The 15275-nt window shown below is 31.0% G+C and overlaps 2 long non-coding RNA genes across 3 annotated transcripts; one reads left to right on the forward strand and one right to left on the reverse strand.

Annotated features, from left to right (window-relative positions):
- The first annotated feature begins 2213 nt into the window (after positions 1–2213).
- On the forward strand, positions 2214–4772 carry LOC125840827 (uncharacterized). Of its 2 annotated transcripts, none has more exons than XR_007443761.1 (3): positions 2214–2307; positions 3485–3578; positions 4743–4772. It is a non-coding gene; the product is annotated as an uncharacterized LOC125840827 (long non-coding RNA). The 2 variants fall into 2 exon arrangements; XR_007443762.1 differs by lacking the exon at positions 4743–4772 and adding an exon at positions 4457–4615 and having other exon boundaries at positions 3485–3595.
- Positions 2511–2910, reverse strand: LOC125840828 (uncharacterized). The gene is made up of 2 exons (XR_007443763.1): positions 2729–2910; positions 2511–2683 (listed from the first exon to the last, which is right to left on the reverse strand). It is a non-coding gene; the product is annotated as an uncharacterized LOC125840828 (long non-coding RNA).
- Positions 4773–15275: the final 10503 nt, after the last annotated feature.

Below are 15275 nucleotides of genomic sequence, written 5' to 3' on the forward strand. Positions count from 1 at the left end.
TAGCTCTAACTCCAAACACACTACATTTTTTTCCCTAGTAAGTGCAAAATTCCTAATACTTATCCATCATATCAAGAGTATTACTATAACATTGATATATTTGTTTTTGACTCTATGTATCTGCAGTCTCTTCCACTCAAAACATGCTTAGTTCTCTTTCAACCATATTGTCCTCAGTATGTAATTTGGAATAATCTTACATATCTACTTCAAGCCCCCTAGCTTTTAACTTTTTAAACTGCCAAACTTCCGAAGGGTTGTTGATCTTCTGTGGTAATACCAAATATATGCCCATGATGCTAAAGAAAAGTTCCCAGCATTGTCTTGAGAAGCTGCTATGTAAGAATACCTGATCAACTGTTTCCTACTCAGAATTACATAAATAACATCTGCTGCACGGTGAATAACCTCTCGTTTGCAAGTTGTTCTTTGGTCATTCTAGGAAGGAGGTCTTATTCTTGGGAAGGACTGAAATAGAAAGCAAAGCAAAGTAAATAGTCTACAAGCAAAACAAAAAACTAGAAGGTATTCTTTAAAAAATTACTATTTAGCACCACAAAACAAAAGGCAGAAAGTTAGAAACAGTGTCACGTTGTGAAGTGAAAAATATTAAGGTATCTAGGTCAGTTGTTAGACACGTTTGCTAGTGTCGTAGTTGGACTCATATACAAGTCACACTTGCAACCTAACTAAATGTGGCATTTGTATTTCTACATAACACATAAAAAACAATCACAGTTTTTATTTTTGAATGGGCAAGAAGAAGTACATAATTCACTTGGAAGAACGTATTTGAGAGAGAGAAAGAAAGAGAAAAAGAGAGAGAGAATTCTTACCACCAAAAGACCCACCAAAGAATGATTCAAATATGTCAAAGTGATTGTGTGAACTGCCACTTAGGAAAAAAATAAGAACGTCTCAATGGAGGCACATATTGACTCCAATAAGTAAACTAACGTCTTGCATATTGGTTTGATGTGTCTAGAAACACTTGTCCATTCTACTCTAGAGCACAGTGATGATGCATACTTTACATTTCCTGTCTCCTTCAACATGAAAGAACACATTGTGTATATGAAGCAGAGGCCTCATCTCAAGACATTCTAGGAGAGAGTTGCAGATATGTTTGAAATCGTGATTTTTACTGCCAGTCAAAGCATTTACGTGAGTCTATTGTTGGATATACTGGATCCAGATGGAAAGCTAGTTTCAAAGTGCACTTATCGTGAATTATGTGTAGTCTCAAGTGGAAGCTACACTAAAGCTTTGACAGTATTAGGTGCTGATCTTTTAGGCACATCTTAATGATTTTAATAATCCTTGTAGAAGCATCCTTTTGTTTTAGGATTTCCTTGTTTTCTTGAATGTTGGACTGGGGGATTGGGAGATTAAGTACATGACTCATCTGATCATGTGATTTCGGGGGTGGGGGGTGAGGGGGAACGGAAATAGAGATTCTATGTGGTATCTTACAGTGTCATGCAACTTCTTCGTATGTTGACAAGCATATTCACATTATTTGTTAAAATAATAACATTTCAGAAGGATGTTGGTTTTTCTTGAACCAGAAATGTGGGAACACACAGTCTTCTTAGTTAATCATAAAATGTGCCTAGAGAAGTATCTAATTTTCATTGAAATCCAGGCATTTTGTTTTTGCACCTGAAAACATATTTCTTTCTTGATTTCAGGTTTTCAGATTGCAAGTGAATAATGGAATTACTATGATCAAGAATTGGTTTGATGACCCCCATCAGACTCTGCACTAATGTTAGCACCCTTTTAGTCTACCAATAGTTTTATGCATGGAAAGTTTAATCAGAAAGTTGATTAAATCAACAACTATTATTTATGTTTTTTAGTTTTTTCTGTAGGTCTTCTGTAAAAGGTGTTTTCCCTGTAGCAGTTGTTTTTCTCTGTAGTAGTTATTAGCAATAATGAGGTTATTCCTCCACTTTCTCATTTCAGTTGTAGTAGGAAGTTATTTCCTTGTTATTAGGTGGGTGGTTAATCCACCAATGTTATATTTAAATTATTTTAATTCAATGGAAACGGGAAGCAGAAAATTAGTCAAGTTTTTGAGTACTTCAAACTCAAGAGATCGCAGGTTCTCTCTTAACAAACCAGCACCATAGATAAAAAAAAAACTTCAAATTTTATCTTGCAACGTCCCATAACTAGATCCATAACCGGGGACCATAATAACTAACTTCCATTCCTAGAGACGCTGGCTGATGCTGATGATGTCTGTCCTATCATTGCTAAGAAATTCAGTAACAAGGACCATGAGTCCCTTGTCTCTTCCTAGTAGTTCCTCATATGTCTCTCATTTCTTACCTCATGTTAGACAATTTATCCTTCATTAGTTGCTCATTGTTATCCCTCATTGAGCCTTATATAATTGTATATGCAGTAAGAGTTGGGTCCCGAGGTCGATTTCCAATTGAGTCAGCTTTTGCTGCTCATTTTCTTCTCTTTACCCTTTTGACAACCTTCTTCAATCTACTCATCTAATTTGTCCCTGCAGATAGTTGCAAAAGGTTCTCAATGCACATAATATATCTACTTGAGCATAGTTTATCGAGTACTATCAATTCGTGCAGTAGCATAAGCTTTCAACTATATGTAAAATTGGCACCATAGAAGATATTATATAAATTAGTATATTACTGAATCTAATGAGCTACACTTGGCACGATAGAAGATATCGTATGAATTAATATATTACTGACACTTAAACTAAAGTAAATGAGAAGTCTTATAATTTTATAAAAGAGCTTCCAAAAACATCTCTTGCGCAGATTGAAACAAATGTAGAAACTATTTTTGGGTTATATATTAAGATAAAGGTTCATTGAAATTGAAGATGAAATAGCATGCAAAGGACTGCATTAGTACTTGTTAATTTCTCCTAAAACAGTATGTATCAGTATTAGTTGGTATATATAATTTCATTGAGAAAAACTGCTAAAACTTATCACAAAGCATACATAAGACTACTGCCCGTATCGTCTGTTGGTCAAGGATTCTACTAGTGCTAGATTAAACACCTTCTTTTGCCAGGAAAGAGAACTTTTGTCTCGAGTTATTCATTAAAGAAAGAAGGTGATTAGTTTATGTTAGAAGCTGTTATGGTAATGAGGTTAACATTATAACACAAGGAGAGTAAGTTGAAAATAAGAAATAATATTTTCATGGCTGATTATCAGCTATAGCCTTGATCATGAGCCAATTGTTCAATTATTTACCATGTTAAGTGCAATTAAAACTTAATTTCTAGAGTTCTTCAATAATGGCTTAGATTTCCCTTTCGTGGTCCAAGGAACATGCTGAAAACCTTCAACATGAAAATACCACTTAAACTACAATGGTCACAATTTGTTCTAATCATTTAATTCTCCTTTGATGCCTATTCTTGTATTTTGGCTAAATTATAGTTCAGTTTCTTACATTGTTGATCTTTACCGAGCTGATGCATTTGTAGGCTCTTAATTGTGGTGGCGATATTCCCATAGACAGTGCAGATGATATTGAGGAACTGAAAGAGGTTGATCTGCAGAAACTTAGAATGAGTTAATGTAAATCTCATCTTTTGGTAATGGTTTGTGCTATATCTATTTTTAATTAACATTCATGATTAGTTCCAATGTACCAAATTAAGAAATTGCTGCATCCCATCATTTGTCACTGAAAACGATTATAGTAAATTAGTCAGCAAATGCAAAGACTGAAACACAGGGATCGTGTTTCTTTACTCTCAAGCTCAACAGTTGGGAAAAAATTAAACAAACATGCAAGTTTGGAGAGGAATCTCTAGGTAAAAGAATAGGTAGTTGATTAATTTATCATGGCAAGTTGCCTTGTCCAATTCAATGCATTTATAGTTCGATTGAAACTGCATTGGGCTTCTCATACTTGATTGGATCTTTTACTTGCATTTGGGCTGTGGACAGTCCAATACCAAAGATATCTATCTAATGTTCAGAATATCAGGTGAAAGGAAGCAAAAGTTATATGGGAAGTTACTTAATTTCTGATTCCGCCATTAAAAAAAGTAGAAAGTTGCTTCATTCAATTTCTTTTTCTGTCAAAAGTATAAAGATTGACTCCTTGCATTTAATACCCTTTTATATCAGAAGGAAAGGAAGTAAATCTTGCAAAGTAGGAAATGTAATCCAAGGCTTCATTAACTTACGTGCTCTTTGTTTGATCTCAGCTCCCTCACCTTAAATCTAGAGTAAATAGTGAACAAATGTTGTTAGAATCTGCAGTTATTTAATTTTAGCGACGTTTTCGCTGAATTAGTAAAACCTCACTAGTACTTTTAACCCTTTAATTTAAAACACAACGTTATCAATTGTTTATAGTAGCTATTGTATTTACATACTTTTCATGGGATGCAGCAATTTCTCTCGAAAGTCATTAATTGTTGTACTGCATTTTTTTCCTGTTATAGTTTGCCTAGGTTGTGCTCCTGTATTTCAAAGTGGCCTGACATGATATACTGTTTGTCTTCAAGAGTAGTGGAATCAGCTATCCATTAACATTGAGTGGTCTTTTTTGGGGGTAGATAAGGTCGCCAATAATTCATTTAGGTGAAGAAAAGTTGATTTTTTTTGTACATTTCCCCTGACAATTTTCATGACTAGTTTGTTTTATGGACAAACATAAAGGTTCTATCCCAATTTATTTGCTGAGGAAATAACACATGTCAAAGAAATCAACCACCATTTTTGTTGCAGGGGACTTATATGGATTGATTATTCTGCCACTGCTGGCTTATCCAATGGATTCCAGAGTAGCATAATATCATTTCCAGTAAGCATGATCATTATGGAATTTTTTAATTCTACATTTATTTGTCTGTATACCTATCCTGCTGAAATATGTGTAGCCTCATTTGTGGAAAAATTATAGCTAGGCATGTGGAAGGTGATAAGTCTTGGATTGAGGACACAAGTCTTTTACTTTAGTTGATCAAGTAAGTCGAGACAAAAGTCTTTTCAATACTGAAGTGACCCGATGCTTTGGCACATCTATAGTTGTATATTTAGCTCCAATAATTTATTCAACTTCCTCTCTAAAGTTTTTACCGTGTCAAATCCTCCATAATTGCAAGATGTGCCCGACCCCTACCAGCTAAAATTTACTGCTTAGTAATTTTAAGGATGATGATTGATCTCATAGTCAACAACTCTCCAACTTAGTTGCACGTCGTTAAGCAGAAACATTTTTATCCTAAGCTGTCTAGCCAATTATGCTGCGTGTTTTGAACAAAGACAGAGATATCTTAAATGGTAAGACTTGACTATTATGCTTAGTGCTTAGATACATCAATGTGAACTTTTCAGATGTAGTAATATATCTCATGAGAACAACTACTAACAAGTATTTTGACTTATGAATTCATCATCATTTTTTCCAGTCCAATTTGCAAAGATGTTGCCCTCTAGAAAACCCACTAAATTAATAAAGACAATTAATGTGGTTTTAGTATATATCTTTTTCTCTTTTTACCTGGTACTCATGTCTTGTTGGACTCCTTTTTTGCCCCTTTCTGCTTTGTCTTTCTCCACCTCTAATTTGTTAACTTTCTAATTTAATACTATAAGGCGTTATCATTAAAGCCCCAACTGAAAACCGACCAATCCTTTTTAGTCAAAACTAAAGAGGAAAAATGAGTCAAAAATACTTAGCTTTCAATAACATATATAGAAATGTCAAACGCACTAAGCTTAACAATTGCTGCTTTTTCTTTTTCAAGCAAAGCTACGTGCAATTAAAGTACTTGTGAGATTAACAAACATCTTCTTAAGCTTAATCCTACACGTGTTTGCAATTAGATAAGTATTTTAGTATTGTTATCTCATCTAATCTCTCATCTTCTTCTTTTCCCAATAAACTAATCTTTTGTTCCTTTCTTTCTCAGTTTGTAATGACCAAAAAGGTATTGGTTCATCTTTAATAGTCTTTGTTAAGTTTATCATTGATTTGGAATGAAGCCACAATGAAACATACATGTTTGGGTGAGTGAGAAAACACAATGTGGGACCAATACTAAAGAGATATGTTTATGATATTATTATTATTATTTGTCTTTTCTTTTTTCTTATCTTGTGATTTAATAATTTAGAGGTTCCCAATTGAAGGTAGACTCTTTGATAAAGAATGTGAGTTTTCTAAAGGAGACAAGTTTTACCCTAAGTTTTGTCAAACTATTATTGCTAGAGCTCTAAAAGCAACAATTGTTGTGTCATACAAATAACAACAAATACTCCCTTCTTTAGTGGTGCCCCAAAAGTCCACACTAGGTGACACTTATATAAAAAAAAATAAGTGAGAGACGGTATCGTGGTTGTCGTCGTCGTCTGCATGTGCTAGTTTAGAATGGTCCACTACCCACAATTGCACCACATGATGATTTTTTTTTTATAATAGAAAGAAGAGTTTGATTTCTCATTTTCTATACAACATGGTAAAAATTTTGAAAAAATCTTTGTTCCATAGCCTTGGGACTATTCATAACGAGTCAATTAAGAAGTCTTAGGTATATTAGCATTTCTCCTGAGATGTCATAATTGTCGCAAGCAAAGATACTAATGACAAGAAAAGCTTACTTATTATGCTTTTAATACTTGTTTTGTTATTCTGCCCAAACCTAGTTGAGGAGGAGTTACAAGCGCAAAACAACTACCAAATCAATCAGATAAAGATCGATAATAAGTGGAAGATAACTACAATGGAGTTAAAAGGGTGTTTGGATTGAGTTAAAAGTTGATCAAATCTACTTTTAAGTCTGTTTTTGACTTCTGAAAGTGTTTGACAAATATAAAAAATAACTTAAAATAAGTCAAAAATAACTTAAAATAAGTTACGAAGTGTTTGACAAGGTAAAAAAATGACTTAAAATAAGTCAGAAATCAAAAGTAGGTCTCCCCTTGCTTTTTATTTTTTGACTTACAAATTATTTCAGTTTGACTTTTTATTTTTGACTTAAAAACTACCTTTTTTAAGTCAATCCAAACAGGCTCTTAGTAATTTGGAAGACAAAACAAGTCACATGCAATAATAGATTAAAATATAATCAGATCTCTCTATAATAATGTTGTTTATCTGAATCTCTTTTTATTGTTATAGCAAGATGTTATTATAAAAAAACATATTTATACAACATTACATAAAAATCGGTTATAAGTCGTCATAGTGAAATGTTGTTACATGCAGTGGCGGAGCCACCCTATTATGAAGGGGTTGAACCCCATTCGGCCGAAAATTATATGATTTATACATGGTTAAAATAATTTTTTAGGTATATATAGTAGATGTCGAACCCCTTTCGGCTACTTCATGTGTCTATTTTTTTAGATTTTGAACCCCTTTATTGAAAATTCTGATTCCGCTACTGATTACATGAATGACTATTATAGAAAGGTTTGATCGTAGAAATAATTTTTGAAACATTTTATCGTTGGAAAGCTATACGGCACTAGTGCAGTCGTCCTTTGGTACACACAAAAGAAAAAGCTGAATGCCACACGATTGGCATCTTTGAATGGCCCAACAACAACTGATCCAAATTTGAATATGAGAATCCTACTTGCTTCTTTCTCTGTCAATTTGTCATAGCCATTTTTTACACTCTATTTGGTCAGCACGCATGTTTTTTTTTCCCCTTAACTCTTATTTTCGTGGTATGGTAAAAGCCGTATCTCTTGTTACTATTATCTTTATATTATCCTCAAAAATAGTAGCGTGACATGACCAACTCTCATTTTCTGCCGTCCGTTCATCATCCCATGGACCGTAACAGATTCAGGATTTTCACTAAGAGTTCAGTCAAAGTCGACTACTATATAATATGAAAAATAATTTTAGTCGTGTATAAACAATGTGATTTTTCGTCAAAGGAGGTTTGGATGCTGGCTCCGCTCCTTGGTACACTCTGTCAAAGAACAAGAAAACATATTTTATATTATTTTGGGTTTGAAAAGTCGATTGTAATATGGAAAGTTACTTTGTCAATTATGCAACTTTTGATGTTTGTCTAAAAGTCTATAGTATAACAATAAGATTCATGAACCTCCATAATTTAAAAAAACATATCAGCAAACTCTGGAGGTGTATACGGCAAAAGTATTTAAGCCGTGCAATGCAATAGGAATAGTACTTTTAGACCAATAATTCTTTCTCTTCGAACATTATAGACTATTGGTCATGTAGGGGGTAGGTGTTCTTCGAATTTGCCACATGCTAGCCTAGTATATATATCAATGTGGGTCAAATTATACTTCTTTTTCGTCAACGGAAACAAAAAACACTAGGTCTTTTCTTCATACAATTATACAATACATGTGCTAATGTGAAACCGCACATATGATAATTGGTGAATAAAACTATACAATACATGTGCTAGTGTGAAATCACACATGTGAGATGTGCATAAGCTGATCTGAATACTATGGTTAAAGAAAACATATTTCGTTTTGAAATAATTAAATAAACTAAAACAAACATTACTTTTTATGGGGTTTTTATAGGCTTTAGTGTGAATGAGAGGATGCCTTTCGGCAATGGTGGAATCAAACAGTTTGTAGACAAGTTTTCTTTTTTTGTGTAAATTTTAACACTTGTTAAAAGAGTCGTAGTAAATCATTTACAATCATAATGCTACTACTATTTAATCACACTTGGAAAATATTGCTCAAAATTTTGTCCTTATCTTGTGTTTTGTTGGAGAAGGATAAAACCATTTGCTGTTTATCTCATCTAGTGGGGTTTTCATTTAAAACGGCATTCACTTAAAACCCCATTAATCAAATCAACCTATCCTTTTTACACATCCAAAAAAGGGCAGTATACAAGATTAGGTAAAACACTATCCTCTCAATTTATATGATATATTTTATTCACTCGGCAATTTTATAAACAAGATCTAAAAATGATGATAGGATATATATAATGATATTCCTATCTTTATAGGTCGAGAGGTTAATTTCGAATTGACCCTAGCTCGGCTACTCGCTTCGTTTATTTGAACTTGAGACCGATAACATGAGTGAGTTTACATAGGTGGAGTTATTTGCACTATATTAAAAATAACTTTTACTTGTTAACTTTAACATATCAAGAGAACATAAGTTTTTTTCTCCTTGATATTTATTACTATATCTCTTCGTTATTTCACCTTTTTTTTAAAAAAAAGCTATTATAATTAATGCATTTCATTTACTATTATTTTATAGGAAGCGCAAAGTATGTTATTAATAAAAGTGAATGAAGGGGGTACTTTTTTTATTTGTTCAATCAAATATTTCATATTTAAAATTAAGTTAACTTATTTCTAATGAGCGAATTATAACCACATAATGGTTTAAGGCTTGTTTTAGATTACAATTTTCTAAAAATAATTTCTTTTTTATTCGTACACACCTAAATTGAAAGGAGGAAGTGGTAATTAAATACATCAAACTTTAAACCTTTAGAGCTAAAAAATTGTGACAATAATAATGTTTATAAGATCTTGTAGAGGAATAAAATTAGAGATGAAAATGGTAAAAGGGATTCTCCAAAGAAGAAATTTGTTTTATTTTTAAATAAAAATTAATTTAAAGAAGGCACATAACATGGGAAATAAGCACAAATGCTGATTGCAGTTTAGGGTATGCCAATGAAGGGATCTGAAAAAATATATAATTGTATGATTGTATCCTTGTTAAAGATTCCCCAAAAATTTCCGTGTATGTTTCAACCTTTTTGCTAAGTTCCATAGCTGCATTACCCTACCACTTACTCCCAACAATTAATTAATGGGAAAATTACATGCCTTAGCTAACTTAATACTGTTTGAGAGAACTCATACAATCTATAGTTACTGTATTCATTGATACATCGAATTTGAGTGAACGCATACAACCTATCTTGATTGTATCCAACAATTCTATGCATTGATATATCAAATTTGAATGAGTGCATACAGTCTATCGTTAATGTATTCATCGAGACTACATGCTTTGATACAATAAAATTAAGCAAACGTATACAACTTATCTTGATTGTATTCAATAACTGTATGTAGGGGTGTTCATGGTTTGGATAAAAACCGATTCAAACCGAAAAATCAACCCAAACCGATTAAATGAACCGATTTAATTTGAGTTTTGGTTTGGTTTGATTTTAGATTGTTAAGAACCGATAGTATTTGGTTTGGTTATGGTTTTGTTCGAAAAAAATCGAAGAAATAACCAAACCGAACCAACAAGTTATGTACATAAATTTTATTATTATACATACATAATATATTATATTCATAACCAATTTTAAAGATTTTATATATGTTTCATCAAAATTTATTTATAATTTACTTATGATAGAAAAAATGTCCAAGGTGAGAACATTTTTCTTATTGGTTTCATGTATATGAGTGTCTATGGAAATTCTTTGTGGGTCTGAAAATGTCATTGTCTCATCCTTTTATGCCAAAATAGTGAATTTTGAAGTTTTATTCAATAAATTCAATGATCGAAAGTTCTGTAATGCCAGTCATTCTAACGATTTTTTTGTTTGAATGGATTGTTGTCACTTTTTTCACGTTTTGAATGAATTGTTTCTTTTATTTTTATGTATGGTTAATAAACGAATAATCGAACCAAACCAAACCAAAACCGAAAACAACCAAACCGATAAATGTATATTATATTTGGTTTGGTTTGGTTTTGATAATTTTAAAACCGATTAAGTTGGTTTGGTTTTGATTTTGACCAATAACGGACCCAAACCAAACCGTGAACACCCCTAACTGTATGTGTTAATACATCAAAATTTCGAATGAATGCATATAAGGAATACAAAAATAATAACTATTAATGGTAATTTTGCTTTAAACTATAGTTTCGTTTATGAAATTTCCCCTTAATTAATTGAATCTTGAATCTTAATTTTCCTTTTTTCTTTTTAATTTATGTGGCACATAGGATGCTGGCATTGGTGCCTTTACTAACTTTGAGAAAAATAAAAATATATTTAACAGATGAGGGACGCATTTCCAACAATTGTGACAAGCACTAGAGAGGAGTAAGAAGAATCGAAATTCTTGGGAATATCATATCGCACCAAATTATATTCGATATTCCATAGTTTAGAAATTAGAATGAAGTGCTAGACAATACTAACGCGTGTTGCAGTAGAATGAATAAGATTCTTTTTAATTTTTTTATTATTAATTTTGAATTTGAATCGTAAAAATAAAATTGATATAGAAAATGTTTCTCTCTTTAATTAACTTTACGTGATATGATTATATTCCATAACAAGGAGAATCTCCTTTCTGTAAGCCACATTCTTTATATGCAGCTCATGAGGGATTTGATACGCAGGAGGGAGTATAATTTTCATCGTCCCAATTTTTTTTTTGAAATAATAATAATTATAATATTCCATGTGAATTCAAATATTAATTTCCTTAACTTTTGTAGACAAATAAAATTCACATAATTCTGAATTACATTAAAATATTATAAACAAGGGAAAATGGTCCAAAATTAGCCTTAGATTGGTTTTACCTTTCTCCTTATTTTGAAGTATAACCGTTAATAGGAATGATACTTTTGAACTACTTAGCTTGTTGGAAGACATTTTTAAATTAGTTGACTAACAATGAAACATTTTTTTTTATAAAAATTGTAATGGGATAAAGTTAATCCATTTGAAATATATAGTTTAAGGACATTCTTTTACTCCTTTTGTTTATAAATAAATTACCATGACAGACTTCGTTCGATTTGATGAGAAATTGTTACGTTATATGAAAGCAACCTCCTATATCACAGTTGAAACCCTAATCTGAATATGTGATACAAAAAGAGTCATGTGACATAGCATGTTCTTTCCAATCATACATTATAGGGGTAAGTGTATAAGAGAAATTATAATAATTGTTTTTAAAAATCCCTTATGGATGAATTCTTATTTAATTCCTACAAAAGAATCATTTTAATTTATTTTGAGTAAAAAAGAATGAATAAATGCCTAACTAAACACCCAATATTGTTTCTGGAAAGAGATACACAACTAGTTAGGTAGGTCCATCAAAAGTGACCAACTTGAAGAACCCATACATACACTTGAGACAATTTACACGCTCTTTTTGAACTATGGATAATTAAAGTATTACAAAATATCTGAAATAATAATAATAAAATTTTTGTTTGATTATTCAAATAATAATAATAATGAGATATATAAAATGGGATAGAGTGATTGAGTTTTAAGAATATAATGACAAAGATGTATACATATGCAATATATATATAGGCCTACCATTTTTAATATATAAGCCATCCCTTTCTGTTACATTGACACATCCACGTAGTTCAACTTGCACTTTAATTTGTATATATAGCTAGCTATTCATTGAAGCAAAAAAGAGTTGAACTTTGACTAAAATTATAACGGCGTTTTTCTAAGTGATAACAAAATTTTGATGTGAACACTCTAATAAATAAAAATAGGGACACTTGTATTACGTTGAAGTATGTGGTATAAAAATTAAAGATTCAATTACTTATGTGTGGTTGGAATTGAATGGATAATATTGCATTGAGCTTATGTTGTCTATCTTTAATAACTTGAATTGGTTTGGTGGTAGAAAATTGAAAATATTATTATTAGGTTTTGCTGAGCTTGGAAAAAAAAAAATTTAACGAAGAGAAAATGATATTATTAATATTTGAAGGTTTGGGTTTAATCTAATTAGGGCAAAGGGTCAAATATGCCCCTAAACTATTCGAAAAGTTCTAGATATACCTTCCGTTTAAAGTTTGGCTCACTCATGCCCTCGCTGTCCAACTTTTTGTCTAAATATGCCCTTATGGACGTTAGTTGGTCTGCTGGACATATCCAGCTCATTTTCCATTTCTTTAAATGTCACACGAAATTGCCATGCCATTTTGACTTTACTACATGACATTTATATGAAAATGGAAATGGATCAATTATGCCCCTAAAAAATTTGAACTCATAAACACCTAATCCGACCCATAAATCAACCCCCCTTTTAAATAAACTATCCGACCCGTTTTCAACAATTTTGTTTAAATTTTTATTTTTTTCAGTAAATCCCGAAAATAAGTAATTGATTGATAAAAAATATGAAAAAAATATAAAATTAATGCCAAAAATTCACAAATAAATATTGTAACCTTAAATTCAACAATTTTTTTAATTTTTTTTCGCTAAATCACAAAAATGAGTAATTGATTAATAAAAAATATGAAAAAATATAAATTTAACGCCAAAAAAAAATCACAAATAAATATAGTAACCTTAAATTCAAAAATTTCAACAATTTTTTTTAATTTTTATTTTTTTTGGCAAATCCCGAAAATGAGTAATTTATTAAAAAAATTGTTGAAATTTTTGAATTTAAGGTTACTATATTTATTTGTGATTTTTTGGCGTTAATTTTATATATTTTTCATATTTTTTATTAATCAATTACTCATTTTCGGGATTTGCTGGAAAAAAAAATTAAAAAAATTGTTGAAATTTTTGAATTTAAAGTTACTATATTTATTTGTGATTTTTTGGCGTTAATTTTTTTTTCTTCATATTTTTCATATTTTTTATTAATCAATTACTCATTTTCGGGATTTACCGAAAAAAATTGTTGAAATTGATGAATTTAAGGTTACAATATTTATTTGTGAATTTTTGGCGTTAATTTTATATTTTTCCTATTTTTTATTAATCAATTACTAATCTTCGGGATTTACCGAAAAAATTAAAAATTTAAATAAAATTGTTGAAAACGGGTCGGGTAGTTTATTTAAAAGGGGGGTTGATTTATGGGTCGGATCAGGTGTTTATGAGTTCGAATTTTTTAGGGGCATACTTGATCCCTTTCCATTTTCATATAAATGTCATGTGATAAAGTCAAAATGACATGTCAATTCCATGTGACATTTAAAGAAATGGAAAATGAGCTGGATATGTCCAACAAGCCAACTAACGCCCATAAAGGCATATTTAGACGAAAAATTGGACGGCAAGGACATGAGTGAGCCAAACTTTAAACGGAAGGTATATCTAAACTTTTCGAATAATTTAGGGGCATATTTGACCCTTTACCCATCTAATTATTGAAAATTGTCGCGGTTAGTATTAGGAATTAATTTGAATATCAAATTTGAAGTCATTTGGATCAACTTTGAAGTAAAATGTATTAGTAAATCTCTACACAATATGTTATGATGATCACAAATTCTGAAGAATCGTCAGGATTTCGGTGAATTTCGACAATTTATCTGGATTTGATCATAAATCTTGACGAATTACCATAACTTATTATTGAGACAAGTCTTAATCAATATCAAATAAGAAATCAAATCCCAGCAACAACCAAATATTTGCTTAGAAATCTTGACAAATCACCATAAATCATCACGACAATCACTAAGAACATATTTTCAATTTATATTAAGGGGATCAAAATTTAAATAATGCCACTAAGGTGTGCATCGATCGGTTCGGTTTATCGGTTTTATGTGTTATTGGTTCGGTTTATCGGTTTTCGGTTTGTAAATACATCAAACCGATAACCAAACCAATAACATATTTCTTATCGGTTTTTGCTTAGTCGATTTATGGTACTTAATGGTTCAGTTTTCGGTTTAACCAATAAGAAAATACTCATATATATTGATATATACACGATAAGAAAACTTTCATATAAACCATATGATTTTTCCAGCATTTGGCATGAAAGTAATAATCATAAAAGTAACAATCATTTTTCTTGCAAGTTTAGACACTAGAGTCTAGGCAATTGGCACATTCAAGTTAGAAATGTGCTTGCAATTACAGAATGAAACAAGATAAACTGAGATTAAAGTAATAGGGTTTGTAAAATGTTATATAATTAGGGTTTACTAGTCTAGGGATAAAATAGTAAATTTAGTAGAGGCAAAGAGGTAATAGGGTTTTAAGTAATACCGAGATTAAAGTAATAGGGTTTGTAAAATGTTATATAATTAGGGTTTACTAGTCTAGGGATAAAATAGTAAATTTAGTATAGTCTAATTGGGTTAACGGTTTAACCATTAACAAAAATCATAAAATCGGAAACCGAACCGATAACCCAATAAAAAATTTTGCAAAACTGTTTAAAAACCGTTAGCCCAATAACCCAGTATCAATAAACCAATAGTGTTTTTTTCGGTTCGATTTATTAGTTAAATCGATTTTTGCACACCCCTAAATGCCACCAAAAAATCATATTA

This window comes from Solanum verrucosum, unplaced genomic scaffold (genome assembly GCF_900185275.1).
Source record: "Solanum verrucosum unplaced genomic scaffold, falcon-dt-bn FXZP01000283.1, whole genome shotgun sequence".
Classification (NCBI taxonomy): domain Eukaryota; kingdom Viridiplantae; phylum Streptophyta; class Magnoliopsida; order Solanales; family Solanaceae; genus Solanum; species Solanum verrucosum.